Raw genomic sequence first — 25,492 nt, 5'->3', positions numbered from 1 at the left:
CATTATAACTGAAAAATGTTTCTTTTGCACTGGCCTGGGATGGAAGAGACTTGGACTCAAAGTCCAATCTCTGCCAGAGAAATTCAGTGAAATTGTAATCCCAGCATTCTGATTCCCTGTATGGATGCTTATAGATCATTCTACCACCAGGAGAGTGTACGAAGTATTTAGTGTGCTGTACATTCATGTCTTCACTTGCTGTGCACTTTTTTCCCTAGGTAGAGAAGCCTTAATTACTTAGGGACTCACTACCTCACCTGTACAGGCAGTCCTCGACTTAAAACATTTTGAGTTACTTTTCACACTTACAACGTTTATAACTTGACACCCTGTTTCAACTTTATGATGTCAGTTTCGACTTTACAGTGCTTGATCTGATGTGACACCATGCCAGTGAACAAGTTCGCTGCATCACTCGTCTCCCTGGAGGACATTTGTCCAAACTTCCTTGGACACTTTCTTTAAGAAAGCAGACAAGACTCCAGAAAAACCTGCAGCCAAGAACCCTTCAAAAAGGCCAATGAAGAGCCTTTCAAAAATTCCAGTAAAGTCACCTCAAAGAAGTCCTTCCAAATCAATATGATTTCTATTTACTATATTAATACATTAATGCAGTTATATAATTCATCTATAATTGATCAAGTACAAAATTCTAGGGTATTTTTGGTGAAAATAAGGTATTGGTCCTTGGTTCAGGAACCAATCCCCCATTTATAACTTTGTTTCTTATGAGAAAATGGATTCCGAGTTGCAACGTTTCAATTTAAGACGTGGTTTTCAGGAACCTATTGTGTCGTAAGTCCAAGGACTGCCTGTATAGGACTTCTCTGTCCCATTATTCCCCTTTGCATAGCAAGGTCTTCAGGACAGGAAACATTTCTTATTATATCTGTTCAGCATACAGCAAAAGGAGGCCCAGATTTGAACTGGGATGTTTCAATGCCACTTTAATGCAAATAATAACAGATACTTTGTTATTACTATTATTACTATTATTATTATTCCCAGTTTTCTCTTCAAAAAGGTAAGACTCTGCTCTGCCCCTACCACAGATGCATGCTTCTTTTTCATGTGGTCATATCTAGTATTTGTGTTTTTTCTAGGTGTAGATAACTGTACAAAGATGCCATGAAGCAGCCATTTAAACCTTTAAAAAGATAGAGGCTGACCTTTGTCTTGGAGATCTTGTGTGTGCTGGCATTTTTACTTGGGTGGTTTAATACTGAGAAAGTCCAGAAACAAAGATGGTTTTAAAGTGAAATATGAACCAATAGGAGGGCCTGTAATTGGCAATTACAGATCCCTGGCAGTTGTGAGAATGCAGCCTTTTTCATGACAAGAGCCTAAGAACTTGTCGCGGGGCACTGAAGTGCCTGCTCCTATAGAAGGACAGGTATTGGCTGCCGGGGCAACCACAGGAGTCAGCTGACCAGGAAGGGGCAGGGCCTGGCATATATAAACCAACCAGGCTGAGACCAGAGGCAGTTCCCCTCCGGCAGCTGAAGAAGTTGGAGCTCTGGTGAAGCAGATAGTGCAGAGAAGCCCAATGGTCTGAAACAGCTCCTGTGTGAGGAGACCGGGTGGAGGAAGCCCCGGGTAGGGATTTGGGAGGATAAACAACCATGGCTTAGAGTTTATGTTTTAGCCTGGAGGCTCCATTTGAGTTACAGTCGGTTGGCTCAAGTTATTCTGTTTTGTTTGTTGTTAAACTGGAGGACTGGGTGAGGCTGTAGGGGTTGGAGGAGGCCTCATGGGAACTCCCCAGTAGCGTGGGGTTTCCTGGTGCCGGAGAGGGCACAGTAGTCAGGTGCCAGAGAGGGCACAACAGTTTGGGGGCCAGGCACGGCTAAGGCCACCTAAGCCCCAATCAAGGGGTGAAGCCCCAGAGAGGGCGAGTGCACAGAGAGAGAAGCCCTGAGAGGGCGAGCAGGCCAAGAGAAGCCCAAGGAGGGCGCAAGACCCAGATGGGGGTCTGGGGGCCAGGCACGGCTATGGCCACCTGAGCCTCAATTGCAGGGATCGCGAGGCAAGGCCCCAGTGAGGGCGTGAGTGCAAGCAGAGCCCTGGAGAGGGCGAGCGTACAGAGGCGAGTCCCGGAGAGGGCGAGCATACAGAGGCGAACCCAGAGGAAGTCCACAAGGGTGCGGGCTATAGAAATTGACTCAACAATGTCCGGTATATCTGAGAGGTTTGGGGCGTGGTATAAGGGGTGGTAGGACCCACGCATAGCCCATAAGGCTGGGTGCAACAAAGATCAAGCTATACAGAGCAGGGGCCAGGATAAATAAGAACACCGTGTCTAAGGGGACAAAAAGGCAGCCTCCCTTATAATACTTTTGATCATCAAAGACGTGGGGGGCAAGAACGAGGGTGCTTGATCACCAAATTGGCACAGTAGGGGGCACCAGGAGAGATCACAGCCACTCCTAGGACCCCACACCGTGACAGAACTAAAGAGAATTGCAGGTATAAGGGGCTGAACAGAAGCAAAACAGAAGATGACAGCCAGAGGGGGAAATAAAAGGAGCAGCAAGGTAGAAGTCTTCAGTTGAAAAAAACCCTATTTGCCCCCAGCTGTGAGTCTGCATTTGTAAAAATTATAACCTTGTAGAACATAATAGGAAGTTTCTTCACATTGGCATTCTGAAAAATATTGCTTTCAATGTATGACTGCACCTAAAATTCCTGTCAGTTGTTTGCAAGCAAATGATAAAAAATCAAAATAAAAAAGCAATAGTTATGATTCTACACTGTGCTGTGCTGAACCTCCTCCCATCCATGGTTCAAGTTACTTACCCACAGCAAGTTGTCCCACTGAGCTGAGTATTACCCAACAGCTGAGGTTTTTAGACTTGCCTAAATTTCAATTTGAATTAATGGCAACTAGGAACAGGCAGAATCCTGTTTCACATTACATGCCCAAATGGCATTTACTCAGGCATATAACTGCCATTCTTAACACTTGTACACAGTTTGTGATGCTACTGCATGGGCTGCATGGACACAAAGTTTCTGATAATACATAACATAGGCTGCACTCAGCCACAAAATGTCTAGCTTATTCTCTTCCTCCTGACCCCTGACATCTCCCTCTCTTTGGTCCCCAGGTGGCCAGCTTCAAAAGAAGACCTGGAAAAGCAAATAGATAATGCCTACTCTGTGGCATAGTGGTTGGAGCACTGTGCTAAGAAGTCAAAAATATACACATTCAACACCTATCCAGATGAGGAGAACCTAGATAGTAGGGGTGTGTGAAGTGGGCCCTATTTGATTCGAATTCAGATTTGGCCTAAATCAAGGACAGTGATTCAATTTGTTGATTCCCATCATTGTCCCTAACTTGATTCAGCCAAATCTGAATCTGAAGATTCAATGCTGATTCAGAGAATCAGTGATTTGGACATAGACACAGCTTTAAAAGTTTTTTCTACATACCTTGAGGTAGCAGGCACAGCTTGTGAATGCTGCAATACTGTGGTGCATGGAGCGTCCAACAGGAGTGGGGGGGGCCTCCACACGCTCAGCAGCTAACTCAGAAGTGGACCAGAAGTATTTCTGGTCCACTTCCAGGTCTGCCAGGAAGCACACCTTCCCCCCACACACACATCTCCTCAGCTCAGGGGTGGAGGGGGAAGGGGTATGTAGCAGTGAAGGTAAAAGTGCAGAGGTACCTGGGGAGTCAGATATCTGGCAGGTTGTATTGTGTCAGAATCCCACTGTCTTGATTGAGTCCATGAGTTTCTGTACCTAGGAGGTTGATGAAGTGCAGTTCATAGGCTCATCTGTAAAAAGTGTGTATGTGAGATCATCTGCCAGGTCAAAATGATCCCAGACCACACTACCCACTCACTTCTGGGGTGCGGGGGCATGTGTGGATACTGCCTTTTCCTCCTCAGCAGGCAGAGGCACAGTAACAATGGACTCAGCTGAGCCACTTGCCTCCGTGACCTCTACCTCAGCCTCTTCTGAAGTGCCTTCTGGGAAAAGAGACCTGGCTCTAGAGGAACCTTGAGGGGTGTGGAGCACAAACTCAGCTGATTCCCCCTCCTTCCCCAGAATTCCCCTTGCTATGGCACTCAGATCCAGATCCAGCTCTTCCTCTGGCACTGGAAGGCTCAGCATGGAAAGTGAAATGGGGGTGGAGAAGATTGTCATGCTGGTGCTGTTGCCTGTTGTCATGGTGGTGTTGTGGGGGAGAGGTTATGGCTGGTGCTCTTGGAGGGGATGCAGGCTCAGGCACAGGCAGTGGCTCTGACACTGTTCCACTCTCCTTGCTGCCTGTAGAACTAGTTGAAGCCTAATGCCTGCTTGTTGTAGCAAAGAGGCTGCTTCTCAGTTTGGGGGTGGGGGGAACTTACAACTCTCCCTCTACTCCCTTTTCTGCCCCTCCCTGAAGGCTTGATAGCTGCCTTTCCAGCATGCTTCATGGTGTGTTTCATACTGTCTCTGCCTTAGTGTGCTGGAAAATCTATCTTCTTCTGTAATGTAATCTGATTTATGTAATATATATAAATAATTGTATATGTATGTGTATGTATTTAATGTATGTATGTATTTATGTAATAAATAAAATAAAAATATATAAATGTATGTGTTCCTGTATAAATTCTATACTATAATATGCAATATATGCTGTGCTTCCCTGCACAGTGAATGGAATGCACACTGTGAGAGAGAGCACAGATTTGAAAAAAAATCAAAATAGACTAACAAAAAGGATTTTGGGGAAGGAATAAATTGAAAGGAATCAATGAATATAATAATAAAATAAAGGAATATAGAAAGCAAAAGGTATCCATGAATCCCACTTGCTAGGCTAGCAAGTAGGAAATGAATGATAGCCTTTGTTGTCTAATGTTGATGAGCTGCTGGAAAACACAGCTCAATAACTGACCCCAAGGCAGAAAGCAGCTCAGTTCAAACAATGCTGCTTTTTATATTGTTTTTCCATCCTTCCCCCAGAGCACTGGGATTGGAAGGGACCTCAGGGAAGGATCACAGTCACTGACCAGCTTCACAGTTAATATCAGAGCAGTCCTTCCCCACTCTTCTCCCTCCCTCTCCTTACTTTCTGTTTCCCTGCAAGCAAGCCCAGCTTCAGCTTTGAAACTCAATGTTTCCAAAGTTTCAAAATGTTTCAACTGCCCTCGTTTTGTTTTGAGGATGTTTCAAAGTCCTTCATTTCATTTCAATTTTGCTGTTTCAAGCTCAAAACAAGTTGAAAAAGCATCAAAACAAAATAGCCCACGAAATTTTGCACAGCCCTACTGCACAGCACACTTCCACCTTGATTTCAGTAGGTCCCTACCTATGTCATCCTGTTGCTCATCTAGAACACACTGTCCTGAGCTCTTAATCAAGATTTGATGTTCTAAGACTGGCTAGTTTGTTCAAGAAATTTCTCTTTCTTGTGACCCAGTTCAGACTTTTACACTACTTTTTTTAGCCTCACTTATGATAATGTGGCCTAACTTAAAGATGACACCAGTAAAGCTACTTAAATGCAAGCTAAAAGTGTTCTAGCTCAACAGAAAGGTCTACAAAGAGCCAAAAGTGAAAAAGAATTCTGCCCTAAATGCCCATATCTCTTAGGCCCCCTGATACATGTCACATTTAAGACTTGCTTAAGAAGCTAATTGCACCTTAAACAGTAATCCAGCTTCACGTGCAAAACAGCAGGGATTTCCCATGGGAAAATGGAGAAAACCACAGATTTTACCCTTTACCAGAAGAAAACATGGATTTCTCATTTTAATGGAGAAACCCATGGATTTTTCAGTTTTACAAAGAGTTCTCTACAGGCTGACAGAGTTCCAGCCTGCAAAAGACTGGGAGGGAGCAGGAGAAGAGCAGTCAGGCAGGAGGTGCCAAGTGCATATATACAAACATGGCAACTAGGCAGCCTGGAGAGCAGCTCCCACAGGTAAGTGTGGGAGAGGGGGATTAAGGGCCCCAGAGGGAGGGAGAGAGGAAGTTGGGCAGGACTAGGGCTGGGGCTGGGGCTGGGGCTGGGGCTAAAATTGGGGCTGCTACCCAGCCAGGTGGTGCATGGTGCTTGGGGCCAAGGGCCACAATGCCTTGGTGGGGATCAGGATGGAGCCACATCTCCAGGGCAACATGGATCTCAGAGCAGCATGGAGATCCCCATGAAGCCTTGCTGTTCCCTGTAGTCCCAGGTCTCACCCATTGATCTGCAGAGGCCCAGGGTAGGGCAGCAGGGTGGAAAGCCCAAGCCTGCAGTGTGCAGCTTGCACCCAACCCTACCCCCATCCTATGCACAGACCTGGGGGGCATGGGTCCCCCTTACCCCTGGAAGCGCACACGGTGGCAGACAGCCAGCCCCACCCCCTGCCTGAGCCCACAACAGGGAGGCAGCAGGGTGGAGGGAACTGGGCTCTGCTCCACTGCAGCAGCTGTCACCTTCTGCCAGGGGCAGGGGCCGGCAACTATGGATCCAGGTCCCTGGCCCCAGAGCCCTGGCAGCTGGGGGCCCCTTCTGGCAGGGCAGGGGGTAAGAGGGGGCTGGGAGTGGGGGGTGATGGGTACCAGCAGAGCTGGAGGGACTGTAGAGAGGAATGGGAAGGCTTTCATTTTAATTGTGGGTTTTGGGGGTTTTATCAGAGAATTTGCAATTTTATCAGGGAAAACCAGGATCCCTGCAATTTGATACAGTAAATGAACCACAAAGTTGTCTCACATTATATGATAACAAAGCACATTATATGTACAATTTTGTGGTCCATTTGTATCATGCTTTAAATTAAACAAGTAGCTAGTTGGTCATAACATGACAGATCCTGACATTCAGCTGAGTGCCAGGATCCAGCAGGGGGTTGCCACACAGTCTGGATACAACTGTCCCGCACCCAATCAAGCTGAGGAAAAAACAGTCTCTGGACCCTGGAACTCTGCCTGAGCCCTGGAGCCAAATGGGGGTGTGGTGAGCCAGATATTGGGAAGCTTCTCCCTGCTCTTGGGTTCATTGCAGTCTCATTCTTTAAAAACTGCAAGCACAGCTGGGCTGCATGTGTGGTTTTCTGATCTGTCCAGCAAATGGGGACTTTGGGATCCAGGATCCTTTCCCTAATCCCAAGATCACTGCACACTGGGGATGTCAGTAAACTGTATGTGCAGCTCAGCTGCACACACAGTTTTTAAAGGTACCAGCACAATGGGTTCCCAAGATCAGGGAAATGCTACCCAATCCCAGGGTCCCTGTGCACTGGGTTTTATAAAATCACATATGCTGCCCAAGTGGGCAGCCCACAGGGTCTTTACTCATGCCTACGCAAGGGGGCCCTAAGATAAGGCTGCCACAGCCCAGTCCCAGGGTCCCATGTGCCAGGACCTGTGATTTTACTCTCCCTGGGCACTACCCATACATTTTTACTCATCCCTGGGCACAGGGACATATAAATCCTCATGTGTCACCCACAAAAGGGGACCTTGGAATCCTATGAAACCATGTGTGCCGCCCATCTAGATGATTCAAATCTACTTCCAACTGGCATTTCACCAATTACCTGATTGTTGGTTAAGCCCAGCAATCAGACTGGGGCTGGTTCCAGATCTCAGTTCTGTCGCCAGCCCCAGCCGACAATGAGCTGATTGAGGGTACCTGGGTTTCAACTTGCTGGTGCAGGAGTAGCCCAGTATTATGATCCCAGGCTCCTCCTGCTTCCAGGCACCAAACCCAAAAATTAGTCGGTGAGACCACTCCTACATTTTCCCTAGCAGTGGCTCTCAGTCACACCAGATACTGAAGTCCTGTACCTTTTCAATATGAAATCCCAAAATGTTCTGACTTTGATGCTCAGTTCCAGGGAATAACACCACATGTGATTGCTCCACAAATGGGATTGCAACACAAATGGAATTGCTCAACAGGCTTGCCAGATTTCAAGATCTACAAGTTTAATTGACTACACCCCTTGAACAAATAAGACAATATCAATAAAATGCAATCATTAGTCATAAAATTACAAGGCCTCTCCCAGGTCATGGAACCATAGAAAAGTTGAGCTGGAAGGTACCTCAAGAGGTCATCTAGTCCAACTTCCTGTTTGAACTTGATCATCCCTGTTTAAACAATTCTAGTCAACTATTTGCCTAACCTGCTTTTAAAAACTTCCAGGCATAGAGATTCAATTACTTCTCTAGGTAACCTGTTCTAATGTTTAACCACCTTCATTGTGAGAAAGTTCTTCTTAATATCCAACCTAAAACTCCCTCGTTGCAGGAAAAAAGAATGATCTATCCTCTTAACTATCAGATGTTTGAAGTCTTCTATCCCTCCTCAGTCCTCTCTTCTTCAGACTAAATAACTCTAGCTCATTTAATTTTTCTTCATAGGTCATGTTTCCTAGACAGCCAACCATTTTTGTCGACTCCTTTTCCCACATTTCTTGACATGCGAGGCCCAATATTGGACACAGTACTCCAGATGAGGCCCCACCAGTGCTGAGCAGTAGAATCACTTCTAATGCTGAACAATGACAGTCATATTTAATACAGCTCCATATGCTATCAGACTTTTCAGGGGGGGATGGGGGGCCGCAAGATCACACTGTTGGCTTCTACTCAAGTTATAGCCCACTATAACCCCCCACAAATTCTTTTCTGTAATACAAACAGTCCTCAACTTACAATGTTTCAAGTTACAATGTTTAGCACTTGCAAAGTTTATAAATTGACACTGTTTCAGCTTTACACCAGTTTCGACTTACAACACTTGATCCGATGCAATGCCGTGCCAGTGAACAAGTTCCCAAGCCCTGTGAAACCTGCTTTTTCCCCACTGAAAACTGCAGGTTGGAATGAGAAAGCTATCAAAGCAAAATCTGCATGTAATATTAAGAATATATAATTCTGCCATGTCTGTGACTCAATTACTATGTACAAAATCATTTTTAATTATTTTAATTCAGATAGAAAATAGATTACTTGGTTACATTTATTGTGTTAGTATTTTAAATCCTGCACTACAGTTTGTGTTTTTTGACATTTCTGAACTGAAATTAACACATTCAGTAATGAAGGGGTTTCACAACAATGCCTTTGAAGAATAATTTTAATTAACATGGGATCATTTTGTTATGAGATATCAAGGAACATGCTGGTAATATGCACTAGGCTATATGCCAGGGCATGAAAAAAGACTGGAGGGAAGAATAACAATCCCAAATCAATGCATAATTAAATTAACCTTCTAAATATAAGTAATTCACTTCTGGGAATTTAAAAATATGAGCTATTTTATTAAAGATGATAGAATGGAGTTTTCCTATAACTCTGGCAAACTATAGGTTCCCCTAAGAATCGAAGAAAGACCTGAGTTCCAAGAAATATGCAAAAGACTATTTTATCACCACAATTGTTTCTACTATGGACATTCAGTATAAATTATATTAAAATTCAGACAGAGTTCTCCCTCAGATTATGGCTGCTATTTTCTGTTTTACAGCGTTAGCGATTCGGTGAACATTTGCCTTACAGAATGCCTACCCTTAAAAAGATATGGAGAATACTGATTATCTGGTAAGCTGAACAGCAGTTTTTGAAGGGAAAATCAATTTTAAAGTGACAATACAACTTAAAAGAATTCAGTGCTCACAAGCATAAGCAACTAGGCTCTTAGAAGTGCTCTGTTCCCTTCCTTCTTCCCCCATTCTCCAACTCCCCCAAAAAACAATTAAAAACTGCATGAATAAATAAAGGAAACAATGAGTTTAATACAAAGTCTTAAAAATGAACAAATTTAGTTATGGTACAAATGTACTCATTAAAATATTCATTTGTAAAGACACGAGTGAAACTCCAGTATATATATGAACATTTTCTAAGCAGCAATCTTGGCCCTCAGGCTCTTGGTATAAATTCTCTGTGCTCCCTGAAAACTTTAAATCATCAATTAAATATTTGAGGGTATGCAACTAAACCAGGATTGTTCCATAGCTGACTGAAGCTATGTTTTTATGAAACTTTAGAAATGCTTTCATTTGCAGCACATATCTCTGGTACCACCAAACTCATTTTATTAACTTCCTTGGTTTGGTTTATTTGGCTTGATTGAATGAACTTAAATATTTCTGAACTGATCTCAACATTTTTTCCATAAATTTACAGTTGCTTGCAAGAGATTAACATGAGTAATCAGATTATCCAAATGGAATTGGACTCATACACCAAAACATAACTTAAAATCGTTGTGTTTGGAACTGTTATGTGATTTTCAAGATTTTGAATAATTTTGTTGCCTTTTTTAACCTTAGTTGAATACTGGGCAGTCTACAATAAATTAATTTAGTCTTGCTGAGTTATCTTTATAGGCATTTCTCTTCCTTGGAAGCTCCAGCATTCTGAGTCTTTCTAGATTTACATTCTTTAGGAAGATTTGGTCCAAAAAAAACACTTGTAGTTTTTCATCTAATCAGCTGTAGCTTCCAGATGCACTGAAGTGGATCAAATATCACCTTCCTAGGTAATTGGCTTGTGTTGCTAAAATGTCAGAAGCAAAATTTTAGACTGTTTCATGTTTCAGACTCTGGCCTAGTTCAGTACCGAAAAGGAAAATAAACTTTTTCATTCCAGCTGCTCATTTTAAGAACTTTCACTGCATCCCTCAGGATTTCTCAAGTTGCACACTGTGCCAGGCATTTCTTGGAAACAATGCTTCTGCAGAAAGAGCCCATCTCATTGAATAAAGTACACAGATGCCTCGTGATTTTTTTAAATCCTTATAATATATGACCTGAAATATTGCATCTCATTGGGGTTCTATTTTTTTTTTATTTCATGATTTTTGTAAAATAAAAAATAAAAAAAATCAGAAATATTTTTCAGACCCAGTGAGATGCTGAAGCATAATGAAGTCAAGATTTTTTAGAATAGTATTATTTTTAGCAGTTAAAGTCTGTTGTTTCATCTACCACAGTTGTATATTATTTTCCAGACATTCTTGGGGAACTATCACTAACTGTTTTAAGAACCATGATTTCCATTGTCTTCTTGTGAATATCTGGAGTTGTGATTTTGCTTTGCCTCTTCTTCAGCCCCTCTAAGATATCAAGATGTTATTCTGCCTGAAACCAAAGCTGAATAGAGTTGCAATCAACCCCCCTACTTAAGGCTGTATTTTAGGCTTGTTTCAACTAATGACGTCACTGTGCAAGCACATGCCCAGCAAGATAGTGCTTGGGTTCCATGCTGACCTGCCTTCAGCCATATAGATTGAGTCAGGGGTTTTCAACCTTTTTTAATAAGTGTACCCCCAGTGGCCAGACACAGAGTGGGAGAAGGGGCTGTGGCATGTGGCCGGGCCTGGGGGGGGGGCGGTGCAGGATGGTGGATGGCGGTGGCAGCTGCTGCGTGTGACCTTCCCGTGTGAGATAAAGAACAGTTGAAATAGATAAACCTAATTATATAAAGGAATAAGACCATTCAAAAGAGAAGAGGACCATTATCACCTGTGGATCAGAGAAAGGCTAACAGAGAGAGATTAGTTCTAATTAAAAAAAAAAACCTTGTCTGTATTAAAAAGTCATTGACTTTTGTTGTCCAGTAAGGTTTATAAAATTTTGTTCCCAAGCCCATCTTTTAAAGGTACTGTTTAGTACCTTATCCCTTGAGGATAAGGACTATGATATCACAACACCTTATGGCCATTCAACATCTTGACAGATGAAAGGAGCAGCACGAAAGTCACCCAGTCAGTGTTAGTTATGGGAGTGGCAAGCCTTCTCATAGTGGCTACAGGTCCACTCATCAAATGGATGTTGAAGCACACTTTGCTTCCTGGGTTACCTGCAAGCCTCAGTCTGGGCTCTCTGATAGCTCTCCATGGTGACTGTACCAGCCATGACCCGGCTTCTCCTAACTGAGTGTTTGTGGGCAGCGTTCTCCCAGTTGTCAGTAGAAATGCTGAATTTCTTGAGACCTTGTGCTTGACCTTTTTACTGTATTGGAGTAAGTTTTCTCTCAAGGCAAAGTGAGCTGGTAAGAGTTGAGCCAAGATAGCAGAAGTGATGTATGCTGTCCAGGGCTTTATTATTGATGTAGATTTTGGGTGGGATGTTGGTGCCCTGTGATACGACAACTGTTTTCTTCATCATGATATGTAATTAATCAGGTGAGTTAGAGACTACTGCAGTATCATCTGCAAAGAGCAGATCCCAAATAGTGAGCTGGGTGACATGCCTTTTGCTCTGAAATCAGCTGATGTTGAACAAGCTGCTATCCATCCTCGATTCAATCATCATGCCAGATTGATCATTTACAAAAGCATACACAAGAAGGATAGAAAAGAAGATGCCAAAGCCAGTAAGTGCTAAATCACAGCCTTGCTTCATGCCAGTATCAATGCTGAACTCAGGCGATGTTTCATTTTCATACTGGATGCTTGCCTTCATTCCCTCATCAAAGTCCTTGAATAAGGAGAGCACCTTTTGTGGACAGCCAATTTTTGACAGGATCTTGCAGATGCCATTTCTGTTTACCATGTCAAAGGCCTTTTCTAGGTCAACAAGCGCTACATAGAGAGGTGCCTGTTGTTCACGGCTTTTTCCTTGCAACAAATACAGTGTGAAGGACATGTCAGTCATGGAGCATCCAGCTCTGAACCCACACTGGCTCTCCAGGTAGACTCTCTCGGTAAGGACTTGGAGTCTTTTCATCAGGACCCTTGCAAGCACCTGGCCAACCATGCTGAGAAAAGCTATCCCCCAGTAGTTGTTGCAGTCTGCTCTGTCCCATTTGTTTTTGTACAGTGTAATGATCTTTGCATCTTTCAGATCCTGAGGTATGTGACTTTCTTCCCAGCAAGTGCAGAGAAGTGTATGGATGAACAACATCTCTGAAAAATGACTCCCCCACTGATTATTAGCTGTTTCTATTTATCTTTTTCCTGTGACAGTTCTGTGAGGGTAATGGTGATTTAGTTTCACTCATACAGGTTCATGGGGGTATTATGTGCACTGAATGAGGTGCATCACATTATGTGATAGGCCTCTGTAGGTCCCAGGGATTCTGATAGGTTTGTTGAGGAGCACCACTTGTATCATACTTTTGAGGAATAACAGTGTAAGAGTATGCAAGATTTTTAAACGTTCGTGTTAAAAAGTAATAGAAATGAACCCAGATTTAAAATGAAATAATCTTTGCAATGTCCAAAACTTTACCAAAATTCTGTTTTTAACTATTATTTCTCATATCATCTTTTTACTGATTAACTTTGGTAAGCTATTTGAAAGACCCAGATGATGATGTCACAAATATGTGTAACCTAAGTTACAGTTTTCTTTTCTGACAGATGGATATAGTGTAGGAGACCTGGAGCACTACTAACATTAATGGATTACAGAACTCTTTACATTCTCCAAAAACCCTCTAGCAGAGAGAGGAAGGATCTACTATGTATATTTTCAATGAAGGCATGAAAAAAGTAAAACTTTTTTTTCAGAAAAAGCATGATGAAAAAGAAAGACATGAGCAAAAAATAAATACATTTTCTCCTTAGTAATTCACCTTTATAGTAGTTTAGCCACAATATTATTTGACCTCTAGCTGGTCCTTTGAGGCTACATGTAATAGTTAAATGTAATTCAACTGTCCTTATAAGCAATCATGATTTTTCTCTAAAAATACAGAAGCCTGTCTCATGTAGTGTGTTTCTATAGCATTACCTACCATATGACAGACCTACAATTATCATTCTTGCAAATTATCATTTAAAAAGCTCTGACTTGTTCCCAGAGCTATTAAAGGGTTTGAATTATGGGACCTGCAGCAAGAATGTATGTTGTTCTGAGGCACTTGAGGGCTTGGGAGGCTTCTCAAGCCTGTTGTCACTTTTGGTGTTCAGGCTGCTTGGGCCGGAGTGCTCTCAAAGGCAGTTGCCTTGAATTGACCAGCTGGAGCTTGAGTGCAATGGAAAAAAAGCAACTTAAATTTGTGTTTGGTGGCAAAAGCTGAGTTCCTTGTCTTTTAGAACAGTAGTTTCCAGGACTGTATAACAATCAGCCCAGCTCCATGAAACTGCTCAGACAATGGTAAGTGACACATTATGTGCACAGATGCCCACTAAGTTCCTACGAAAGGGTAAGTCTCATAACTCCTGTATTTATAGCCCCATTCTATGCCAATTTTTATCTCTCTGTTGAGATACACATTTTTTCTTGGCCAAGTCCAGACATCTGCAGCTCATTCCTTGCCAACTGCAGCTCCCCCTTTCCAAGTTCAGGCATCTAGGGCTTACTCCCTGCTGAGTTTGCACTTTTCTAGCTCACTCCCTTACTGAATTTGAGCATCTTCAGCTTACCTCTGCTCAGTACAACTCGTCTCTTGTTATCTCTGCTTTAGTAAGTTCTAACATTTTACTCCCAACTTGTGCAGCTATTGTTTCTTATTTTGAACTAGCATTTTCATTCACTGCATCTTTTATCAGGTCATCCAGCGGACAGGGAAGCCTGTTACTCCCAGGGTCCTTTGCAGTGTATTAGCTTAACAGTAGCTTATACAGCATAATATAGCTTACATAGCATAATAGTTTATATCTCATTATCACTACAACTATGCTTTAAAAAGCATAATAACTACAGCCTCGCATATCTAAAACTCCTACAAAGTTCAGGAGAGCATTTCTGACAGGGTGCAGGCAACGGTGAATCAGCTTTCATAACCACGGAAACATTCATACGATCCATGCATTCCAATATTTTTCGTTCTTTATTTATTACTAGCATTGTTTACAAAAATAATTGATTTTGCTTTTCCAACAAACTCTGATTTTTAAATTATGTTCAGACACTCTTGAAACTCTTAACAGTAGAATATAAAAGTATTTTACTCTCTTTTGGGATAAAAGAGATCTTGGGGAGGGATAGAGGAAGAAAGAGGCAAAAAAGAATGGAAGAAAGGAAAACTAACAAAATGCTTCTCCACTACGAATGTCAAACTTACCTGATCCTCTGGGCCACATGAATAGCGTGGGACCAGTCCATGGGCCAGAGGAATGGCACGTGGGAGTGCTTCTACTGGCCCCCCCACAGAGCCAGCAGCAGGGGCCAGAGGATGTGGTTCCATGAGCTATATCTTTGACACGTCTGTTCTACACTGTTGAACACGATCCCCCACAGGTAGAAAGATAGCCTGCTAATATTCATTATTCTCTTATGATGCCTCCAGTGCTTAAAACAAGCAAAAAGAAAAAGAAAAGTACACGGAGAGTTATTTGACATGATGAAATACTTAAACAGGAATAAGAAAAACAAAGAATGGAAGTGTCAAGAGTGACGGCAAGAAAAAAGAAAGCAGGACCTTGAACCCCTGAACAAACATTTGGAAAGCCAGGCAGAGTCATCTCCCTTCAGTCACCTATTAAAATTCAAATGATTGAATTCACTTCCCTCACATCCATCCCTATCATTCTACATCCTTCCCTGCTTTCTGCCAAATTTCAAACTAACACAGATAACTACATCTCTCTATCATTCTATTATTCGTCTTCCCCTCACACAGGCCTACAATTGCCCCATCGATCAAAGTAATCACCCATTTGACAGTACCTACTTTCCAGATGGTAAGGCTGCACCTTCTTTATCTATAAAAGAGCAACATGAGAAGCTCAACTACCCAAAAGTCCCAACAGCTTCTTTCTTCTAGATGACTGACTCTCAATCTTTGGGCCCCACAGGCTCAAGGCCAATCCACATGCTTCCCAATCAGCCCCACAGCACTCTCATGGGCCCTGTAGAGCCCCAATCGGCCCTGCATGCCACCTCTGGCAGGCTTGATGGAAGCCACAAAATATCAAGTTCAAGTGCCTCATTCCTTCACTCTTACTGACTGGCCCCTTTTCTTAGACTACAACTCCAACAGTAATTACATTATTTACAAAACAGGCATCAAAAAATTATTTTTAAAGAGCAGCAAAAGAGAACCATGACTTTTCTTATATTAGTGACCTTAAACAGGGGTCAACAACCTATGGCCCACAGGCTAAAGCAGCCCTATGAAGAGACTGGATCTGACCAGCAGCAGTTCAAGGAATTAGCAACACACTGAAGCCAGGGCAGCAAAGGAAGTGTTGCTAGGGCTCTACAGCCTTCTTCATTCAGTTTATTCCCTCTGCTCAGACCATGGAAGCAAAGGAGAATCCCCAAGGATTCCCCTGGAATCTTCCATCTTATTCTCTCCATAGATCTTTAGAGATTTCCAGCCTGCAGCAGGGAGCTAGGCTGATAGCAGCAGGCTGTGGCAGCAAAAGGTTGCCACCTATGACCCAAAATATTTGTAGCAGGGTTCTTCTGACCGTAGAGGCAGTTGGAAATTTGTCCTAGAATGGAAGAAGGTTACAGTGTCATGACAGCAGCCCAGGAAGGGTTTGCTCTTATTGAGAACAGGGGAGAGATTTTCAAGAATTTGATCTGATTAGTCAGGCGATTATGTAACAATGCTGTAAAACAGAGAAGTATTCCTGTAGGTGAGGCTTTCAAGGCCTTTCAAATAAACTTTGTATTAATAATTATGTGAAAAGAATGAGGCAAGAAAGACAGACAAATGCTGTCAAGAAAAAAATGTAAACCCTGAGCTGTGATAAGTGAAATGCAGGAAAGGCAAATATCACCAAAAAGGGGAGCTAGTAAGATGGATAGTATTAAAGTGATCCTGTTCTAATGGGAAAATAGTTCTCTCAGAAACAGTTAATCAGACTGAGAATATTCATAAATTGCAAGTTAATCTAACTTTACTTTTCAAGTGTTATAGATTTTAATTTTGAACACAATGGAGGAAGGTGAATATGTAAATTAGCCTAATCGTGGAATTAATTTTCATTATGTGTTGCATATTTATATACAAATACTGTGCTGCTGAGATGCATTTTTACACTTTTAATTTAACACTCTGAAATCATGGGCCTTACTTTGGATGGAATTAGCCAATGAGAACCCATGATTAATTGGGTGAAATGCTAGAAAAAAATAATTTGTATCGATCATAGAAACACTTAAAAGGTTTCCACATCTCTTCTAGCAAAAAAGCCCTTCCTTTTTAGCTCATAAGTATTTGTAACTATTCTGAGTGTGCAAACAATGTAGATGCTTCAACAAGTAGGTCTTATAGCTGTAGCCCTTTGTTGGGTTTCAGGAGCACTCGCAAAGATGAGTAACAAACAAGATACTTTTTGCAAGACTACCAGAAATAAGATTCAGACATCGTGGGGACAGTTACCATTTACTTGCAAACACAAGATGATACATTCACTGTACATTACAAATGGACATTCAGCCCCTCAAGGGCTTTCCAGTACAAGAACAGGGAGGCAGTGCTTATCAACATATTGCATAGATGTTTATTCCAGTTGTGTTTAGGTGAAGCTGTATGCCTCACCTGTTTGTAAGCAATCCCTGACTACCCACCTGCTATGGTTATACAGGCTTTTTTTTTTTACCAACAAACTTATTTTTATTCAGGCGTTCAGTCATTCTATTCCAACCTGACCTCCTCCTCCTCCTCCTCACAAACAGCTCCCAGCTCCCACACAGCCTCCGCTTCCCTCATCCCCTTTTTCTGCTAGTAGTTCTTCCTTCTTCTGAAAGAGCTGGAGATAGTATGAAACCTTTTTATTCAGCAGTAGTTGAAGAGGTGGTTACGGTACCCAGTAATAAGTCATCATATTCATTGCAATATGAAGTCCCATCTGCCACACACTCACATGAATACTGCCTTTCATTCCTTGGAAGGAGATGCTGATGGAGCTAGGAGACAAGATAGCTCCATTATTGTAAAGGACAAGGGCATAGGTTATCCTAACTAATGGTTAGGCTACTGAGGGATGGCAGGGGCCAGAGCTGGGTCATTGTTCAGGAATGAAATTACTAGGTCTCGAGGAAAATCCAGAGGAAGAGTCCAAAAGATGACAGGGTCAGAATCTGAGGGTCAGATGTCCAGTTACCAAATCCAAGGGACAGTCCAAGGGTGAAGTCTGAGAACAGAGCCAAACTGAGGCCAAGAGCTAGGAAACATCCACAGGGAAATCTGAGGTCAAAATCTAGAAACAAAGCCAGGGCCAGGAACCGGGAAAGACAAAGAGTGCAGGAACCAGGAGACTTGCCATAGCAGGTGAGGTCAGAACTGTTGGCTGGCCTGGAGGCTGTTGCCACCAGTGGAACTAAATGGGGAGACAGAGCTCCCAGCAGCCAATCTGGAAGCTGGCCACTTAAATAGGTGGGGCAGAGCTCATCAACCAGAAACCCAAACTGAACTAGGTGTGGCTGCCTAGGCAATTAGCCCAGGCTATGCTACTTGCTAAGGTCCCTGACAATTATCTCACAATTATTTATCTAGAAGACCACAAGTTGAAGACAATAGAGTAGAAGTGATATTTTCCCCAGACTTTTAGGGAAAGGAAAATGGTGAAAAAATAGAAATATTTTCTTCTCCCTTCACTAAAAAGAACCACTGGAGATCTTTAGCCCTTATTCTCAGAAATCAATGGTGGAAGAGTCCAGAAAAATTAGGAAGCATCTCAACTGAGCTATGGTGTGGGCTACCAATACAAAAGAGGTGAGGAGCCTAACCTCCCATCCAGCTATTTTTTGCCAAAATGGTACCCCACTGGTCTCTCCAATTTGATACACCAGATAACCACTCATTCATGGGATTTCATAGTGTTTGCACTCTTAGGATTGGCTCTGCTAGTAAGAACAGTACTATGTCTCTGTGCCATAGCAGAACATCCAAAGTACTCAAAACAACCATCAAAGCTTAATGTCACCACACACATGGTCCATCCTTGTGCACACTGAGGAAAGCCTCTGTACCATGCTGGATGTTTTCAGAGAAGTCTATCAAACTTTGGGCTTCTCTCTCAACATTGAGAAAACAAAAGTGTTCTATCAGCTTGCCCCAACCCATGAATATGATCCACTTCCCTAAATTTCTATTCAAGGGAAAGACCCTAAGGGTAGATGAGCATTTCCCCTACCTCCATAGCTACCTCTCTCAGAGACTGAACATTGATAAGGCTATCCAGCACAGGATCTGGTGTACAAGTGCCTCCTTTGGTAAAGTGCTTCAGCATTCAGTGTGATCTCTGGAAAGAAACCAACATCTAGGACTACAATGCAGTCATCACACCACTCTCCCTTACAGATGTGAAATGTGGGTGACCTACCACTGTCATCTCAAGAGCCTGGAGAGTTATCACCAGCAATTCCTCTGGAAAATCCTCCAAATCAGATGGGGAAGATCACCACACAAACACATCCTTGCTGAATCCAATGTTACCAGCATTGAGGTGGTGATCCTCTAGCACCAATTTCACAGGCTTGGACATGGTGTGCAGGTGCCTAATTCTTAACTCCCAGTGTCCTAGTCCCAGCTTCGTAATGGCCTGAGATCCCATGGTGGCCAGAGGAAATGCTACAAGGACACATACCTCAAGAAAATGGATGCCAACATCAGGAGCTGGGAAGAACTGGCTACCTACTGACACCAATGCACCACAACCTCAACCAAGTGGTTGTCCATTTTGAGGTAAAGCATCTCACCCTCAAAGAAGAGCAGAGAGAGCAAAGGAAAAAGAAGGAGAGGAATCCTGGCATATGGCCTGCTCGTCCCTCTGGAAAACCTGCAACTTCTGCTCAAAGGTCTGTAGCTAAAGGATTGGACTCTAAAGTCATCTCAGGACCCATCAGTGAGCCATCATCCTCAAATCTAGGGATTGCTGACAATGACAAGCACAACATGCAGGCTTTTTTTGGGATCCTTTAGAGATAATCAACATATATATATTGTTCTATTCACAGGTGGTACCAATGGATCTTTTCCTTGGGAAATCTCTTATTGTGCTGGAGTAACAGCCATATAGAAATGGTAGCTGTCAGTGAGTTGTATTTTGAATGTCTCTCTTATTCAATACATCAAGTCTCCACTTCCTTTCCCATTATACCTATAAGAAAAGCCTACAAAATCAGGTCAAGTCCTCTCAAGGTACTTTCCTAATCAATGTTTCGTAGATAGAATCAAAACATACAGGCTGTTCTTCTAGATTTCACAGTGATAATGCTGGATTCCTAACCTCATGGTTTACAACTGACTGAACCAACAATTGGAGTCAAAGGGCACTGTTGGATCTGATGTGATAGATAGGCCATACATATTACCTAATTAACAGTTACTATTGTGCTTTCCATTTTCTACTACTAACATTAAATTAACATTATTACATTAACCATTAACATTACTACAATGCTGCTTTTTTAGATTTTGGATAATAAACCTCCACACGATACTGGGTAACCTCTCTACAATCAGTATGTAAAAGCAAACTTTGTTGATGTCTATTATCATGACTACTGAACAGATCTAATCTGGGGTCCTTTACTCATGGCTGCTTGGGAGATAGGGCTTTCAGCACAGCAACAAGAAATGCTTACACACTAAATAATGATGTTCATTTAGTCCAAGTTCTAATTGTTTCCCTTTTCCAGTTTGAGAGAGAATTCAGTGTCATTTTAGATTATCAGTTAAAAAACTGCTGCAAAATAGAATTACTTCTTTTATTTCACCAGTTCATTCATTTGTGCACTTCTATACCAGGTGGATACACTGAAACACATACAGATCTAGTGCAAACAAGTGCAAACCTACTGATGCAGGAATTATTAAATGAAATTCCATGGAGGTCCCTTCTGGCCCAATGACTTTAATCTACCCATTAGCTGAACAACAGGTTTCTTTGGAAGTCTAATTTTTGGGATCTCTGCCAATGAAGTGTAATCTATGAATCTACAACATGCTCTAGCACCAGCCCCATATTGGGTAGCAGGCATGCATTTGATTACAAGAAGTTGGCTTTTCCTGCCCTGTTTTGTGTCACAAAACAATTTGATCATTATCAGTCAGAATAAAAAATGCCTCTAAGCAGACCTCTGCATGTAATTTTTCTCTAACCACTTTCATAAGCCATCAGCATCCAGGGATATTTGTGCTGTCAATTGTTTTATCTTTGTATTTGCCAAAGCGGCAAATATTCCAAAGGGGGACTGGAGCCAGCTGTGTGCTGCATTTGTGTGAGTAACAATGGATCTAATTCTCTTCTGTCTTGCTCTTTACATAGCTGTTTACACTTGTGCAAAATCAATGCAAAAATCTCTGCTGTTTTCTAGCCCTTCTTGCACCTTGCTGTCACAAAGCTCTCAATAAATAAAACCTACAGGGAAGAGAGAAGTAACACCAATGCTTAAACCACTACACTAGCAAGAAATCAGGTAAAATATTCTCTGACAATTCTATAGCCAAAGCCCACACTAGAGAAAGGGAAAACAACAGAACAGCAGCAACAGTCCAACCAGGAAAAGGTTCCTTTCCATCCCCATATCTGGCAATAGGGCTGTGCAAAACACTAGTGTTCCATTTCGAACTTTGTTTCAATTTGAAACAGCTGATCCATTCTGTTCCATCAAAACAGTTTCACCATTTCAACCCTGTTTCAACATTTTGCCCACAGGATATTATGGGGAAAGTCAAAACAGCCTATAACTTTGTCATGCCTGGCTTGATTTGGATGAAACTTGCAGAAATGGCATAAAGCCTGCCAAGTTTCAATTAGATAGGTACAAGGTTGGGGAAACTGTACTCAGACATCTTGAAAGCAAAACTTACATCACGTGTATGTGTTAAGCTACAGTGGGGTCAAAACTGCAGGCATGCTAGTCCCTGCTGAGGCCATAAAGCCTGCCAAGTGAGATAGGAGATAGGCGAAGGGGTTTGAGGGAAACTATACCTCAAGATGCGGACAAGCAAAACTCATGACATGGGTGACACTGTGTGTGTTAAGGTGTAGCAGAATGAAAGCTGCATGCATGCTAGGCCCTGCTGAGGCCACAACGCCTGCCAGCTGTCAAAGAGATAGGTGCAGGGGTGTTTCTGGGGCCCTGCACCCCTAGCTGCTGACAGGCAAAACTCATGACATGGGTGCTTGTGCAACTGACTGTGACCATCTTGGGGCAGAGGGGAGTGAAAAATGCAGGCCTGCTAGGCCCCGCTGCAGCCACGATGTTGTCTGCAAAGGACCAACTCACAGGATCATCATAAAATTACATGGATGCAAAAGTCAGATCATAAACCTTGGGGCTGATTTCCTCAAAAACACACACATTCATGTACGCATACACACTCACGTTAGCTAGCTATGAATACTAAGCACCAGTGTCAAGATATACTTATCCCCAAGCGCTGGAGTCCACTGTTGACTTAATCATGGACATCCCCCTTGGTAGCTGCTGGATGACAGCTGTCAGTCCCAGGGGTCATGTCCACAAGTACCTGCAGTCTGGGGAGTCTGTTGATGAATTCTGATTAATTCACTGCCATGATGAATAGGGCTATAGGAGTGGTTGATCAGGGGGCATAGAGTCCCAAGAGTCATTCTCCAGCATTCATTAGTTCAAACTGGGGCTTCTGTACATTTAACAGTGAAGTTTCAAGGATTTTCCAGGCTCTGTATTGATTCTTTCCTCTGGTTAGTCTGTGCTTTTCTAGGTGTTAATCTTTGCTCATTAACTTGCTATTGCAGCTAGCTACTGTGTTACACAATCAATCATGATTCACTCAGCGACCAGCTCAATACAGGGAGGTGCCTGTTTGATTCCTCCCCTTGCTAATACTGTTATATGGTACAACTTACTTTTAAACATAAAGTACATTTCTTACAAAGTTACGGTATACTTGTAATAAAAATATGTTTTGTAGGTGTTTTTATGGGTGTCAAATAGTATTCTGTATTGGTATGTCTCCCCCTCCTTGTATTTGGTCTGTTTATTGTATGTGCCATGGCATTTCACCCTTTTATATTTTATATTGTATGCTTTTTAACTTTGTAACAAATGTACTTTATCAGGACATTTAGGAGCGTCAGCACACCCAAGCCAAAGTCACTCACACAGCCAATGTCCATATGGGAGTGGGGGTTGGGAACAGGTCACCAAAGAAGTGAAATAATGCATTAAAGAAGGAAAAAAAATCTTGACCCAATATTATTTCAGCCTGATAACACAGGTATAAATGACTCTGCCATTACAACAATGGTCTTGGAATAATCCTACAGAGAAGAACTATCTTCTCCCTTTTGTCTCTATTACACTGGTGGTGAAATACAGCTCTGTGACTTTGCCACTCCACAGGATGTCTAACTGCTGCAGACCCTGGAAGCAGTATCCACTTCAGCACAGCTGTCACAGCAACAGTATTTGGCCTATATGCATATCAATCGGCCAAACAATTCAAGTCATTTCTTTCCAGGGGCAGCAGAGAAGGTGATAGTAGACTGATCCAAGTCATGAGTCTCATACAACCACGAGTGACTGGCGCCGCCTTAGTCAGTGGGGCATATGCCCCCCTGTGACTAGTCCCACCAACCAGGTGCCAATCCTGCAGCCCGGTGGGGGGCCCCCCACATCCGAACCCATGATGGCCAATCACTGTGGCCAATTGCTGCAGTGACTTCTGGGAGTGGCTGCAGCCACTTTTGGGAGCGGCTACAGGGATCGGCTGACCCTCCTGCCTGTTCACCCTGCCCATTGCCTAAGCAGCAAGCACGGCCAGTCAAGGGGTGCACCAGAACTCTCAGGGGGTGCATGTGTACCCCTGTGCACCCCCTGTGTGTCACCACTGCATACAACAACACAATTCTCATCTCGCTTGGTTCACACTGGTTCAGTAAGCTGATGATTTTTTTAGGGCAACTGCCTTTTGATTTTGTCATCAAGATGATCTTTATAGCCTGGTTGTCCTGTGTTATCCAGAGCATTATCCAGGATTCAGAATGGCCTGGATAGACTGGAAAATTGGTCTAGAATCAACAAAATAAAATTCAAAGAGGCCAAGTGCAAAGTCCTTCACTTGGTACAGAATAATTACGTGCACAAATACAGACTGGGAAATGGTTGGCTAGTCTGCAATACTTCAGAGAAAGATCTGAGGGTTACAGTACATGAGGGGTATCAAAGTTATCAGGCCTTGTGGTTTGGATACATGGTATGGGCCAGTTCATGTGCCAGGTTGGGCCCATAGACAAGTCCTGTGCCCTGTTTACTTCAAAACAAACAAACAAAAATCCAACAGGATATTGGGATATATTAACAGGAGTGTCACTTGCAAATCAAGGGAGGCAATTTTTCCATTCTCTTCAGCACTGGTGAGCACTCATCTGGAGTACTGTGTCCAGTTTTGGGCCCATACTTGAACAAAGATGTGGACATTTGGAAAGAGGTCAGTGTACAGCAAGAAAAATGATTAGCGGTCCGGGCATGATATATAAGGAAAGGCTGAAACAGCTAGCGTCATTTAGTCTGGAGAAGAGAAGACTTAGAGGTTATTTGATGGCAGTCTTAAAATACCTGAAGGGCAATGATAGAGATGGTGGAGATGGTCTTTTCCCATGTGGCCACAGGGTACAGGACTAGGAGTTGCAGAAGAGGAAATTTAGGTTGGAGATTAGGAGATACTTTCTGACTATCAAAGTGGTCAAGCATTGGAACAGGCAACCCAGAAAACATATGAATCTCCTTGGAAACTTTCAAAAGCAGGTTAGACAAACATGTGGATGAGATACTTTAGTCAGGATAATCCTCCCTTGAGCAGGGGGCTGGACTAAATGATTTTTTGCAATCCTTTGTGGCCATACTTTTCTATGATCAGGAGCACTACTGGCTAATCCAACAATGGCACCAAAAACAAAGGTACAATAGGTCTTAAAGGCCCAGCTCTAAGTTTGAGTGAGGGACCATTCATTGCTGCCAGCAAAATCCATCACCTGAAATTGGCTTATGATGCTTTAAAGATCTCTTCATTGTCACCAACACAGCTAGGCAACACAGCAATTAAGAATACTACCTTCACTAACAGAAAGAAAACAGCAATTCCAGCACCCTAACAGAACCAACTGCATATGTTGCAACCTATATCCCTGCCAAGGGGAAACAAAAAACTCATAGGCTAGGGACAGACATTTAAAAAGCCTGAGCCTGAATTGATTCAATCTTTGCAGGTTAGTCTAACATGGCTAGTCTAAATCAGTTTTGTAACCAGACAGACATCCCATAAATGCAGGCACATGCCTGCAGTGGCTCAGGGTAGAAGCCAGAGGGCACTAGAGCAGCCCTCCTTTCCTTCCAGAGCATGGAACTGAGGGGGTTGTGGCCAGGCTCCAGCAGGAGCTCTGATTATCCCAGCATGGAATTGATAACAGTGTTTATCACCCAATTAAGAAAACAACAGGGGGGTATTACCAGCTACTTGTTGATTCTGCCTGTTCTACCTTTTGATTCAGCAGGGACCAGAGCCAGCATGTGGTCTGCTAGCTAATACACAGACCTCTCCTCAAGGCAGGAGGGAGGGGGAAATTCCTGCTTAGCAGGGAGTGGTAAGGGAAGGAAGGAAGCAGCCCGCAGTCTCTGGAGCTGCAACCAGGGAGCAGAGGGAAGGGGCCAGC

Source organism: Crocodylus siamensis, chromosome 1, assembly GCF_052110815.1.
Source record: "Crocodylus siamensis isolate JL-2025a chromosome 1, ASM5211081v1, whole genome shotgun sequence".
In the NCBI taxonomy this organism is placed as follows: domain Eukaryota; kingdom Metazoa; phylum Chordata; order Crocodylia; family Crocodylidae; genus Crocodylus; species Crocodylus siamensis.
Note: the sequence above shows the minus strand (reverse complement) of the source record.